At 32.1% G+C, this 15,054-nt stretch overlaps 1 protein-coding gene across 1 annotated transcript in view; it reads right to left on the bottom strand.

Moving 5' to 3' along the window:
* Ptr (patched domain-containing protein) overlaps positions 1 to 15,054 on the bottom strand; it is a 274,044-nt gene that overhangs the window by 75,497 nt on the left and 183,493 nt on the right. The gene's annotated exons all lie outside the window — the stretch shown is intronic.

Here is a 15,054-nt window from a genome sequence, read left to right as displayed (position 1 = left end):
GCTATGAGATTATACTTAAAGGTAACATACTTTTTTTCCTGTTCGAAAAACAGGGACTACTTTGCCCACCGGGTAAAATAAGCCATCTGGTGGGCTTTTTTAAACTATACACTGGAATATATCCTGTAGTGTAATTATAATTAATTGTGAGTGAATAAAGTAATGTTGATGCTGAATAAAGTAAAAAGGAAAATGCATTGGATTTTAAAGGTCAGCTGTAGGGTTGGTTGTTTAGGTTAAGAGGAATGTGAATTGTAATTGTGAAACGAAGATTAAATGAATATAATAAAGAAGTGAGGAAGTTTTAAGATTATTGATGCTAAAAAAAAGTTAATAATTGCAAGGGTCATAAGATATAAAATGTGGTAGTGATAGACAAGTGAAGGTGAGTCCGTTTAATGTATGAATCTGAAAACATAATATTTTATATGATTGGATATAAAATCATTATTAGTCTAAGAAATTGTTAATGAAAAGGAAATTATCTATTGTTTTGTGAAATGTTATGATTAGGTAATGAGAAAATTTTATGAGAAATGTAATGGCAATTGAATGTTGAAAATGTAAATTAAATTGTTCAAGAAATTAAGAAGAAGATCATTAGTAAAGGACGGAAAATATTGAATGAGTTATTCTGGTTGAAATTAATATGAGGTGGGTAGTTAGTTTTCGTTAATGTAGGAAGGACTAATAATGGTAATATAGGAATGAAAGAAAACGTCGATGTTGAAAAAAGTATAGAAATGTATTCTATTTGGTATTACCGAAATTAAGAAAAAGGGGGTCTTCTGCTCTTCTTACAAATTAATGGTACCCTAATAAGTTTGTCATATTGGTACTTGTGACGGGAAAAAGTTTGTTTGTGACCAGTTCAATCCATACGTAAATGTGTGTCTGATGCATTATGTATTAGTGAGACAAAAGTCAAGATTTGGAAAACAGATAAAGTGTAAATAGTGTAAATAGTGCTCAAATGAGGTACGTGTAATATAAAGACATGAGAATGAAGGTTAAGCAGAGCAATACTCTGGGTTATAGGTGAGCTATTAAGGAAATGGCGTAATGGAAGAGATTTAGTTTTATTTTGATATCTGATATAAATGTTTTTTTTTTGATTATATTTTTACAATAGGCACTATACACCTGATTTTTAGAGGTAACTAGACATCCGGTTATTTACAAAGGGCTAAGGAAAAAACGAGTTATTGTGGTCTATGATTGATGAGGCCGTAATTACATACCCATACGGTTATCGGCCATTCATCCGGAGAAGGGCAGGGGGTGGTTTTTTAGTTAGGCGATTGGAGTGAGCATATCCTCAGGCAAAGCGTGCGGATACGCCTTCCAGTTGATTCCAGCACTACTGGGAGCATGTTCCAGTTGATATTGTGCGTCCAGGATATCTTCCCAGTGTATTTAGAAGATCGTTTCAACCTTCCCACCAAAACAAAGTTTAATGTCTACAACCAATGTTACTAGTTATTTTTTTCATATTAGTTTCTTCTACAATAACTATATGAATCTTTTCCAGTCCAGTTTAATCTTATTTCTTTTTACCCGTATCCGGGATAGTGCTGCTGGACCTTCAAAAGTGATTTTGAGTCTCGGCATGACCTTGTGTCTCGACGACCTTTCTGAAGAAATTCATACCTTTAGTTTGTTATCGAAAATATATTTTAACGAAATACTTTCTATCTTTCGGACTATTAATTTTAGTATTAACGAATTTTAAAAGTTTTTAATAATACACTATTAACGAAAGTGAAATTTTGATTTACTACTTAAGTTTATGTTTTATCAATTCTTACAAAAACAATAGAATTGTTTTAAACACTGAGTAAGATTTGTGGCGATATAAGTAGTTAAAAATACATTAAAAATTTGAAAGCGAACTCAAAATTAAACTTCCCAGGGGTATTGTTTAATACAATTACTTAGAAACAAGTACAAGTAGCAAGTACAATTTATTTAATAAAACTTTTATTTTTCAGTTGCCATCATCAAGTCTTCATAGATCCTTCGTCTAAGGAGTCCTATGCTACCATGTAGCTAATTCCATCATTTATATTTTATACATCCCAGTTTTTGAACATCAAAGATGTAATTTAAAATTAATTCAACTACATTTAAAGGGTGTTACCCATATAGTTAGTGGTTTCAAACGTGTAAATCCATATAGCACTGATGATGGAATAGTTATTCCGAAAACGTTCTGTGATATGGCCCGATAGTGTTTTTATAATATTATACCTTTAATAAACGAGTTTTTTAAATAAAAATTTTATTTTTAATTTTCAGTGCTAAAGCCGTAGTTCTTTTTATTAATATAGGTACTTTGAAAAAGGTCATATTACGTCTATCACAATAGTATCTGACCCACTATCTGTTATGATAGCCATTGAAAATTCAAATTTTGCTAGCAATAACTCGAAACATATAAATATGTTTTTTAAATTAAAAAAATTTTTTTATGATATCTACAGGAACCAACAGGAATTGCGAATTTTTTGGATTAACGGCCTGGAATACAATGAACATTTTGGCGTATTAGTTAAAAAAGCTATTGATACTGAGACCCTAATTGGTCATAAACTCTGTAGGCAACACGCAATAACAAAATTAAAAGTCATAACAATAGCCAATGGAATCAATTATGCCATGTAAAAAGTGCATATTTTTCCTCCCAATATGGTTATAGTTCCAAGCTGATTCCACCGTATTCCATCAGTATGTAATGTCTACTTGATTTTGTCACTCTACTTAGTTATAGCAAAGTTAATGGGTGTATTTCTTTGTGGTTTAATTATATATCGTAATTTTAATAAGGTTGCGCATTAGTCAATATTCCAAAATTCTTTTTCCATTATCGTTTTGTAACATTACTTTTTATTTACAAAAGACTGTTGGAAAAATTTCACCTTGTTTTCCTACCCTCCCGTTGAAATCCCAAATATATATACCAGTTCCTTGGACTCTTCCGTGACCTTTGAAAATTTTTTAAACAGGTTTTTTTCTTGAATATGATATGACATAATGATAAAAGATCATTGTTATGTCTTATCGTCCAATTCTAGTTTTAGAGATTCCTCATCATAACTAAGTATTAGAAAAAATCGATAAAATCATTTTGTAAGCATAGGTGTATAATAGTTTATTAAAGTAGGTTCTGTACATTTGATTCCTTTTGTAGAACCATTGCTCTTGATTTATTCGCGCAACTGTTGTTATTGACTTTGTCACATTTTTGTTCATTAGAGGCTTCTTAAAATCGATTAATATCGACAAGATTAATTAATTATATAATCTCTACATTGTAAATGTTTCCTTTCTTTTTAATTATTATTGACCTATCTATATGCAATATTTTCAGAACGTTCTTCTAGAACTGCATAAATTATAAACATATCAACTTTCATTCTCACTTTCTTGGGGGCATTGGCCCAAGTTACTACAGATAAATATTTAAATAGTAGAAGTAACTCTAGTCAATTAAGTTAGTGTTTACAAATCACAGAAATATTCTTATAGCACTTTCTTTCGATGAGTATCCATTGTCATTGTCAATACCAACATCACTTCCAAGTCTTAAAATCTTCTGTTTCCTCATTAAGGTTTTTAAGAGAAAATAACATACTTTTGGGTTCAAGGTTCATTAAAAAATATGCGCCTCGTGAGAGATGAGGAAAGAAGTTCTCGCCTACTGCAAAGATTATATTAAGCAGTGGCGTTGCTTACTGATTTGTTAAAGACTAAGATCACAGTTTGGTCCAATGTTTACTATGTTTGCTTCTGTTATTGTTAGATAAGTAATTTTTAAATTAAACTGTTTAATTTAAGTATTTTTAAAACAGCTTACTTATTACTTTTCACAAGTTTTTAGTAATCTTTACTAAATACTATTTCGACTAATTACGTATCTAATTTTACATACCATTTTTAATTGATTTTTTTTATTCTAAACGCAGATGATAGTTTGTGACTGATGAAAGTGTAAGAAGGCTGGCTACTGAAATGACCATTGTAACTTTGGAAACTGCGGCACGAAAGATTTCTGCGGATGAGCACACAAACCATCTCCTCAGGTATTTCAGTCATGCGTCTTCCTACTGATCTTCTGCCCAGTACTTACTTGCTAATATGATTCGGATTTATTGATATTTTTCATATTTCAACACCTGACCCAAGTATTACCTTTCCCTACTTTTGATCGTGCTAAGCAGTTTTTTGATTGCTCTTTCGGGTCGAAGTGCCTCATCGTTGGTAACCTTTTTTTCTATTTTTCTATAAAATTCTCAGCATTCATCTGTATACAGTATATATCTCAGAGACTGATATTCTTTTTTCTTGTTTCAGATTCTACTGTCCAACTTTCACAGCTCTAGAGCAAAAGAAAGAAAACTTAACATCTGCTCATTCAGATTCTGCGCTCCAGATTAAGATCAGATCTTGTAAAAAAATTTTTTATGTTTATATTACACTGGCTGTTAATATTAGCTGGAAAATAATTTATAGACGTTACCGGTTTTATAATTTGTTTCTTGGGATACAAATGCTAGATTGGAAACATTTAGATATAATCCAAACATTTTATACAAATAAAAATACAAATTAAAAAATAACAGCGATGATGAGCCGTAACCCTGTCGCACTCCTCGTCTGATTAGTATATATATTCGGATTTGGTTTGCTCTATTTTGATTGTTGCCGTTGAGAGCCAATATAGTTCTGAGATAATTCGCAAGCCTTGCTCGTCACCGAAAGTTGTTTTTAGAAATTGATGGTTATTTCAGTCAAATGCTTTTCCATCAAATGTCAAATATATCTATTTCCATTTCTTTGCATCGCTGTGTTAACATATGTATTGCAAAAATAGCTTCTCGTATATGGTTAATTTTGAGAATTTTGAGACATGGAAAAACACATGAGACATCAATCTTAATATTCGGAGGTCAATAAGAAATAACAAAAATAAGCCTTAAATAATGGTTCATTCATAAGTCATCAAAACCGTAGATGGTATAATAAAATAGCAATAATAAAAGTATACAAACTACGCTACTGTTGTATTGTTTGTACTATATTGTTAACTAGTAATTTAGTTAAGGAGGTCGATATAGAAATGAGAATTAATTTATAATATGGGCATTAGGATCATTACAGTAATTCCGTCACTTTCTCGCTTAAGGTAAAATACCTACCAGTCTACACATTCTTTACTCTTCTATAAAAAATGTCAATTACGTCAGGCGGTCGCAACCTGTTCCGTTCTACCTAAATTTTTGGTGACCTTTGCTGCCGACACTTTGTAATTCATTAACCAGCTTTCTTTATTACTAGTAGTTGTTTCTTAAAGTAAAATTTTCTGTAATTTCGAATAACATAAATAGCTTTTGCTGTTCTTTAAAAAATGTTCTAAACAGCATGAAAACACTTCATTATTCAGATAGGATAGCGGTCGCAAGAAATAAAAAGAATGATCTTTGTGTACTTTGGTCGATTCTGTTGAAGTATATAAATATCTATGTAACCATTTAATTTCAAATTAATTCGACTACATTCAATAAGAACGTCAACTAATTAAAAAGTAAGATAAAAACTATTTAGGTACATTCCCTAAGAGGACTTCAGAAAAAAGCACAAAATGAAAAATCCAGAGTATCTTTATAAAAAAAAAAAAAAGTTTTCTGCAGTTTAGACTTTAGATTAGAATTGAAAATATAGCTTCTGAGATATCTTCTTCTTCTTATAGTGCCTATCCGGTTTGGATGTTGGCCACCATCATGGCAATTTGTATTTTGCACACTGCTACTCTGAAAAGATTTGTTGTTGTTGAGATGAACCACGTACGTATATTTTTTAGCCAGGAAATCCTTCGTGTTCCTGGTCTTTGTTTTCCTTTTACTTTTCCCTGTAAAAGTAATTGCAGCAACCCATATCTTTCTCTGTTATGGACCTTAACTGAAGCATCACTGAAGAGACTCGAATCATTTGAGATATGGTGCTATAGACGCATGTTGAGGATTTCCTAGATAGACAGAGTTACCAACGAAGAAGTACTACATAGAATGGGTAACGAGCGCGAACTAGTCGTAACCATAAAACGTCGCAAACTAGAATACCTGGGCCATATAATGCGCAATGAGCAACGATATGACCTACTTCGGACCATACTTCAAGGTAAAGTGCATGGGAAAAGAGGTCCAGGACGAAGAAGAATACCCTGGATGCATAACCTGCGAAAATGGTTTAACTTAACCACTACCGGACTTTTCAGGGCAGCAGTCAACAAAGTCAGAATAGCCATGTTAGTGTCCAACATCCGTAACGGATAAGCACCACAAGAAGAAGAATCTATTACCGATCGGATGAACGCTTTATAAAACATTAAACAGGTTTGTGTGTCAGATCCCCACCAAGTTTTCGAATAAGTTTTAGAAAATTCAATCTTGTATAACATGTTTTTTATATTTTATGGATGCATGGTCTCCAACTATTTTTTTTTGTCAAGCGTTATGCCAAGATACTTTACTATATTTATTATTGGAAATTGTATTTCATTGATCACAATATTATCTCCAAGGGTGGTGTATTATGCCTTCTAAAAACCACTGTTCGATTTTTCGGGTGATAATAAAAAACCGATTAAAATAAATTTAGATATATATATATATATATATATATATATACATATATATATATATATATATATATATATAGTATTCCCTAGTATATATATATATATATATATATTAAACAGAAGAGAGAGAATATTATAAATAACTGAACCCTGTGGTAAACCCACTAGGCGGGGCTAATTATCGAGTTATTGACAGATCTTCTACTAAATATATTCTATATTGACAGATCTATACTTGTCTATGCATTTTGGTATACTATATTGAAAATTCTGGATGGAATATCTATCTTAAGTAATTTTCAGTGTATCTCGTAATATCAGTGTATCTATACAAACGTAAGCTCCTTTAAGGTCAAGGAATCCAGCACCTAAGTACTGATTTTTTGAATAGCACAGCTGAATATCTAACACTAAGTGCGATATTGCATCTTTAGTGCCGAAAATTCACTCAAATGATTTAAAAAGGCACGAAAGAAGAGAAATAGGGCGGTAGGTGTCTGCATAATTAGGATTTTTTTGTGGTTTTGGAATGGCGATTACTAATATATTTTTCCATTTCATGTTGCTATTTTGTAACCATATTTCATTGAATATTTCAAGTAGAAATAATTTTACTCTGCGAGGTAAGCTCCAGATCATATCATATGTGATTAAATCTAAACCAGGAGCTTAATTATTCGATTTTTTTTAGAGTAAACTGTAGTTCATTGTAGCTAATTGGATAATCAAAAAGTGCATTGTGGGATTGGTTAATGCTACAAAATTCTACAAAATTATTACATGCATAATCGGGTGCACCTTTTTGAAAAGAGGTTCCTACCAATCGAGACTTTCATGTATATTACCAGATACTGCATTTCGTTTTATTTTTTTTTTTTTTGCTTGTTTCCACAAATCGTTGGTAGGGGTTTTTTTTTAATTTAATTACTGCAATATTGCATCCAATAACTTTTTGCTTTATTTTTTAACACTAATTTAGTGTTTGCAGTTACTTATTTAATAGGTATAAAATTTTCCAATGAACTTCCAAAGACTAAGAAAACATAACCTAAATATTCTTTAACAATTTCCTCTTCCAAAAACACTTAATAACGAGTATTTCCGCCTCTAATTCTAAATACTTCTTCACATCGACAAGGGATACTTAAAATCAAGCATTGTATTAGGTCTTGATCAATTGCATCCCTAACTTCTCTCACCATTACTTATATGTCGTCAAGAGAGACGGATAGTGATTGTCGACTCCTTATTTGGCAATCAATAATATCCCACAAGTTCTCTATAAGATTTACATCAGGACTTCAGGGTGGCCAGTTCATGGTTTGTATTCCAATCTCATCAAAATAATCACGGACCAAACGTGCAACATGTGGTCGAGCATTATTTATTATTTCTTATGAAAAGAGCAAATGGAACTACATGGTTAGACAAAATGTCTGTAATATACATTTTACTTGTTAAGGAACCTCTTCGAAAAAGCAACAAGGTCCGTTCGCGCTGTAAAAGATATTCCTCCCCCAAACCATTACAGATCCTCCATGGAATAAAGTAATAGGTCGTATGTTGCACTGTGCATAGCGTTTTCTTGGCTGTTGAATAACGCTCACACGTCTATCTGAGCTACATAAACAATACCTCGATTCATCTGTGAACAACACGTGCTCCCATTCATCAACAGTCCAGTCAAGGTACTCTCTTATAAATTGTAATTTACTTCTAATATGATTTACGTTTAAAGCTGATTCTCTGGACTAAAAATTGTGTCCAGCAAGACGCCTTTATATAGTGTTTCAACTAATTTGAATATTATGAACATCTGCCACTTGTATTTGTAAATTCATTTAACAACAAAGCAAAACGTCATCTTATAGCACGAAGCCCGATAAACTGATCTTGGCCTGGTGTTGTGACTCTTCCTCTTCCTTGTCCACGCCGTCTCGTATGGTCGTTTGTTTCTCGAAAACGTTGAATGACTCCTGATATTGTAGTATGAGATACCCTTAAACTCAAGAATATTTCACGATAACTTAACCCAACATAAGCTAATGTAATTGCCTGCACCTATACATCTCTGCTTAGATTTCTTGAAATACGGTCCATGTCAACTAACTTACACACGCAAAGCACCAATACAAATTATTGAACTGTAAACAATATTGTCAGTCAAAAACTGTCTTGTTAAATTGTTTAATTTTTCATAGCCAACTAACTGCTTCCATTAATAAGTATGTATTACAATTCAATAAAATCACGATATTTGAACGTACTTTTATTTTTTGATAATAAAGTATTGACATGATTTTTTACAAAAATGTTGACAAACGATAAAACTATCTCGAAATATTAATATGATGTAGCGTTTGTTTTTAATAAATTTTACGGGGTGTTGCAAAATAAGATGAAAAAACACAATTTTATTTTTACACCCCGTATATTGGTAAAAAGTTGACATTTATTAGAAAACATTAATATAGTAATTAACTTAACCCTACATCAGCTAAAGTAATTGCCTGCACCCATACGTCCTGGCTTCTTCCTTTGCCCTATCCGTTTCGGACATTGGCTATTAACAAGGCTATTTTGACTTTGTTTACGGCACCTCTGAACAGTTCGGTCGATGTTAGTCCGAACCATTGTCGCAGGTTATGCATCCATGAGTGTCGTCTTCTTCCCGGTCCCCTCCTACTGTCGATTCTTCCTTGGACTATTAACTGTAGCAGCCGGTACTTAGTATGCCTCATAACATGTCCGAAGTACTCAAGCTTCCGTTTCTTTACTGTGAAGATTATTTCTTTGCTTTTGTCTATTCTCTCCATTACTTCCACGTTAGTGATGTGGTCTGTCCAGGATATCCGAAGAATACGGCGATATATCCACAGCTCAAAGGATTCTAGTTTCTTCAGGGTGGCTTCCGTTGTGGTCCATGCCTCTGCTCCATAGAACAAGACCGGGAAGACATAACACTTGACCAGTCTTAATTTTAGTTCCATTGAGATTTTGCTTGTGAACCACTTTTTCATATTGTTGAACGCGTTTCGCGCTTTTTCAATTCGTGATCTTATTTCTGTTGACTGGTCCCATTTTGTGTTGACTGTGGTTCCAAGGTATGTGTATGTCTCCACTTGTACGTCCTGGCTTAGGTTTCTTAAAATACGGTCCATGTCAACTAACATGTGGAAAGCGGCAATATAATTTATTGAATTGTTAACAATATTATCAATCTAAAACTGTCCTGTCAAATTATTTAGTTTTTCATAGCCAATTAACTGCTTTCATTTAATAAGTATTAAAATTCAATAAAATCACGTTATGCTTTGAACGTACTTTCCTTTTTTGATAATAAAGATATCGAGATAATTTTTTACAAAAATGTTAAAAAAAGATAAAGATTAAGATCGAAATATTAATAAGATGTAGCGTTTATTTCTAATACATTCCACAGGGTGTTTCAAAATAGGATGAAAAAACACAATTTTATATTTACACCCCGTATATAGGTAAAAAGTTGATATTTTTCTCAGAAAACATTAATATAGTAGTTAATTAGAAATATACCTACAATGTGAAAAGAAATCATCGAAATCCAAGGGTTCAGAAAAAAAAATAACTTCACAATCATGTAGTATATTTGCATCAAAAATGTTTTTATAAATACCTAAACTATCGTGGACAAATGATAATATTCTACTCGCATATAATTACTAATATTAACACTGGTTGGTTTCATAAATTCGCCTGCGTATACTGTAACTATAAGCGTTCCTAAATCTATACAGTGTGTAAAAGTCAAATGGAATAAATTCATTATTTAGGTTACTGTACATATTTATAAAAAATCCCGAAATACGTCAAATTTAAATTATAACGTGACATTCTTTAACGTGAAAATGCAACCCCTACTTTCAACCCCCTTAGAATGACAGGTACAACCCCCAATTTTTAAAATAAGAAGTATAGGCTTGTGATATATCGTTTGAAAGGTCTTTTCATTCTCCATTCAAAAATGTTGTCGCTTTCAAGTTTATTAAGATTAATTAAGATAAAATAAATTAAAATCATGTGGTTACCGAAATTCGCTAAAATATACTCAAAACTTATTTCCCGTTTAGGTCTTGATAATGAGAAAGTGAACAAAAACCATAGCAATGTGGTTTTTAGATGGTAACCATTAAAAAATTTTAAAGAATTTCCGTGGCAACGTTATTTTAACACGCATTAGTAAATTGTTTTATTTAAGTTGTCAGTATTTTAATTTAAGTAAAAAGTTCGTTCAATTCAATTCTGAAAAATGGTTAGATTAACGGAAATGCATAAAATAACAGTTTTACAAATGATTGGTTAGATAACACCCGAACACAACAGGAAGTAACTCGCCTATTCCATGAGAAATTTCCTAATTTACCGCCTATATCCCAAGGAACAATAAGTAAAATAGAGAAGCAGTTTCGCGAGTTTGGTCATGTAAGGCAGATAAAAAAAGCAGCTGCCAATGCATTGAGTGATGAACTCAAATTAGATGTGTTGCTTGAGTTTCAGGAAAATCCACATACATCGAGTAGACAGGCATCCACTACATTCAATGCTAGCCATACATCGATAGTAAACATATTAAAAGAAAATAAATTGCATCCCTATAAGATGATACCTACTCAGGAGCTCATGGAAGACGATTTTGATAGCAGAACTTTTTTTTGTGAGCAAATGATGGACATGTTGGATAACAATATTATCCAATTATAAGACGTTATGTTTTCTGATGAGTGTACTTTTTCACTTAACAGTCATGCTAATCGGCAAAATTGCCGCTACTGGGCCACGGAAAATCCTCACTGGATAATAGAAGAACACACTCAATACCCTCAAAAGGTTAATGTTTGGGCAGGGATTGTAGGAAACAATATCATTGGTCCCTTTTTCATTGAGGGCAACTTGAATGGCAACAATTATTTGGCACTACTTCAAAATGATGTCATTCCAACGTTGGCAAATTTATATCCTGATCCAGGAAACCCTCAAGTTCCAGCGAATACGATATGGTTTCAGCAGGATGGAGCACCACCACATTACCAACTTAATGTCCGGCAGTACCTCGATACAATATTTCCCAATCGGTGGATAGGGAGGCGAGGATCGATTGAATGGCCAGCGCGATCACCTGATCTTACATTATTAGATTTCTTTTTATGGGGATATGTGAAGAGACATGTGTACAAAACTAAACCTTCTGATTTAAATGACTTAAAAAAACGAATAACGCTTGCGATTAGGTCGATCACGCCTGTTATGTTAAATAATGTTAGAAGACAGTTTTATTTGAGATTAGGATGTTGCCAAGACGTTCGCGGTGAACATTTTGAACATCTACTTCATTAACATTCATAGTTCTTTTTCGTGTTCTACATTTTATTACGTTTTGCATTACATTTTAGTTTTTGATTGTATTGTAGCGAATTTCGGTAACCACATGATTCTAATTTATTTTATCTTAATTAATCTTAATAAACTTGAAAGCGACAACATTTTTAAATGGAGAATGAAAAGACCTTTCAAACGATATATCACAAGCCTATACTTCCTATTTTAAAAATTGGGGGTTGTACCTGTCATTCTAAGGGGGTTGAAGGTAGGGGTTGCATTTTTACGTTAAAGAATGTCAAGTTATAATTTAAATTTGACGTGTTTCGGGATTTTTTATAAATATGTACAGTAACCTAAATAATGAATTTATTCCATTTGGCTTTTACACACTGTATATTTTAATTGGCGTTCCTTTTAAAAATATATTTAGTATTTACTATTAATTGTTGACTTCTGTAATTCACAATATTCTAATACTTTCATTGTCGATGAAAACGGTCTAAATCAACTTCGAATGGTGTGTATATTCTCGAACACCCACGATAATAATAAAAAAAGAAAGATACTGCCCAGTATTCCCAACGAAAAACCTTGTTAAAAAATTGTTAGCTGTGACATAAACTTAAACGCTTTGTAAATTGAGCTATATAACTATGGCCTCTAATAATCCTAATAATAATTATCAACTGTTTATAATTTAGAATTGGCCAAGAGGTGTTGGCCATAAATGAAAGAGTATTAATATTTATAAGATTCTGACAGCAAATTAGTTCATTGCTATCACAAAATAAAATTACCGAAATACGGTACACTAACACCTTTTCCTTGCATTTAATGTAATTGGAAGGTTAGACGTTGCACGAAGGTTAATTTATATTTTAATTTTTCATAATTTAATAATAGATCACAGATTTATAGAAACTTGATATTGCAATCTGCATCAAATTTAGTATTTTAGACCTTGGTAAAAAAACACATTTAGAAACTGTATTTTAACTTCCTTTTTTATACATAGCAGGTGAGTTTATCGAGAAATGTTTATATATGCTAAAAACATGATAAATTCTTATATGTGATAAAATGTTTTATTAAAGCGTAAGCTTTTTGGAACTTCTGATTAATAAGCTAACTAGGCGGGTGGCATTTAACGAAAAAGACCGATTTCATAGCCACAAGCTAAAACTTGTTTTATTCTATAGATTATGATGCCAATATACTATATTTAAAAGTATACTGAAAATTTTCTATGGCAACCTATTTATTTATAACCATTTTTTAACAAATTATAACTTGACAAATTTAATATTGAAAAATAACTCACACAAACTTAGCTTACTCATAATTCTCTTTTGAAAGGATTAAATATATTCCAAATAAAAAAAAAGTGCAATAAAAATAGCAAAGTTTTATATGTATATCAAGGGAATGAAAAATTAATGTTTACCTTTACTTATGATTAAACTTCAATCTCATGATTAAAATTCACTTTTAATCATAATTAAACAAAGAAATTATCAATAGTAATACCACTAGTGATTCAATTTTCGCGATAAGTCTGTCGATTTATTTCTAAACGAAACTGAGTTGCTTGAAAACACCACGAGTCCGTAGGACGAGTGGTGTACTCAGTTGAGTGATAGGTCAAAAATTCAGTAGAATGAGAGGAAGGAATTTAATAATAATACATTTGATCTAGGTAACCCAAATCTACCCATTTTTTTGAATAATTCACAATTAGTCATAATCATGAAATATTTATTATAACTATAAATAATTTGTTATAATTATTTTTTACCTATAACAATAAATAATTTGTACACGAAAAAAATACATTATTCTCGACTATAATTATTATAAACGGTGCAATTGTAAAAATTTTGAATAGTATGACCGTTATTAGGTGGATACAATGTATTGTTGCTATTATTACTTGATGTACTTGGAGTATTCCTAAAAGTATTCACTATGTTCTGATGATGTTCGGCACTAAGATGTAAATATGGTTTCATCGAGTTCGAACTTCCATGTCCAGTAATTTTCATAGCTAGTTGTTCACTAACGCCAGATTGTAGTAACTGACTAACTGCAGTGGCACGATTAGAGTGATTCGTTATTTTCACTTTTTTAGTGTCTAATCCTATCTTTTTTGCAGACATTTTTGTCCATTTGGATATTGTATTAATACCAATAGGACAATTCTTGTACCAATTACTATTATTATATTTATTCCACTTGCCATTCACAATCAGAAAAAGTCTATCATTGGTAATAGTTTCCCTTTTCGATATAAGTTTCCGGTATAATCTCACAGGACACATTTCAGGATTCTTCAAATTTTGAGTAAGCCATTTATTATCTGCACAGTTTTTATCACCACCTTGGCGGGTTGTGGAGAATATCGGGTTATATGCAATTCTGTTTGTTAAACAGCCTTTGTTGTTAGTCTCTTCCTTGAAAAAATGTAACATGGAAAAACTTGCTTCGTTACCTCTCCAAGCTAATTCTACGGCAGCTATATGAAGTCTTTTGGAGTCCCTCTGGCGTGTCTTCGTCCCATTGTAAGCACATATTTTTATATTCATCCGAAGTCATAGCGACAGAACTCATTTTCCTTTTATCGGGTACAGTTTGCAACAATTTTCTATTACTATCACGAGCCGCTCTCGCTTCCTTGAAGGTTATATCTTTGAAGGGATCAATATGTCTCTGATACAGAAATATTTTTCTTGTACCAATTTTGCAGTAGTGTTCCATATGGTTTTAATAACACTCTCCTTGTAATCACTACCATCAATTTTTCGCATGTTGAAGGCCCAGTCTTTTAGAATGAATGCTAGTCTTTCGTTGTTATTTTCTGCATCTAATTTGTAGTTGCGATCCACACAGAACATCATAAATTGTCTCCATATATAAGATTTAGATTTTCTTGTGTTACTCGGTATATTTTCTTCAATGTTTTGGTTTATAACTTCATTTGAAGTACCACCGAAACGACTCATTTTGACGTATACAGCTACAATAATTTTTTGGCAAACGTCAAACTTTGCCTTGCGATCGGT

Source organism: Diabrotica undecimpunctata, chromosome 2 (assembly GCF_040954645.1).
Source record: "Diabrotica undecimpunctata isolate CICGRU chromosome 2, icDiaUnde3, whole genome shotgun sequence".
Taxonomy (NCBI): domain Eukaryota; kingdom Metazoa; phylum Arthropoda; class Insecta; order Coleoptera; family Chrysomelidae; genus Diabrotica; species Diabrotica undecimpunctata.
This window is presented reverse-complemented; position numbering and strand designations above follow the sequence as displayed.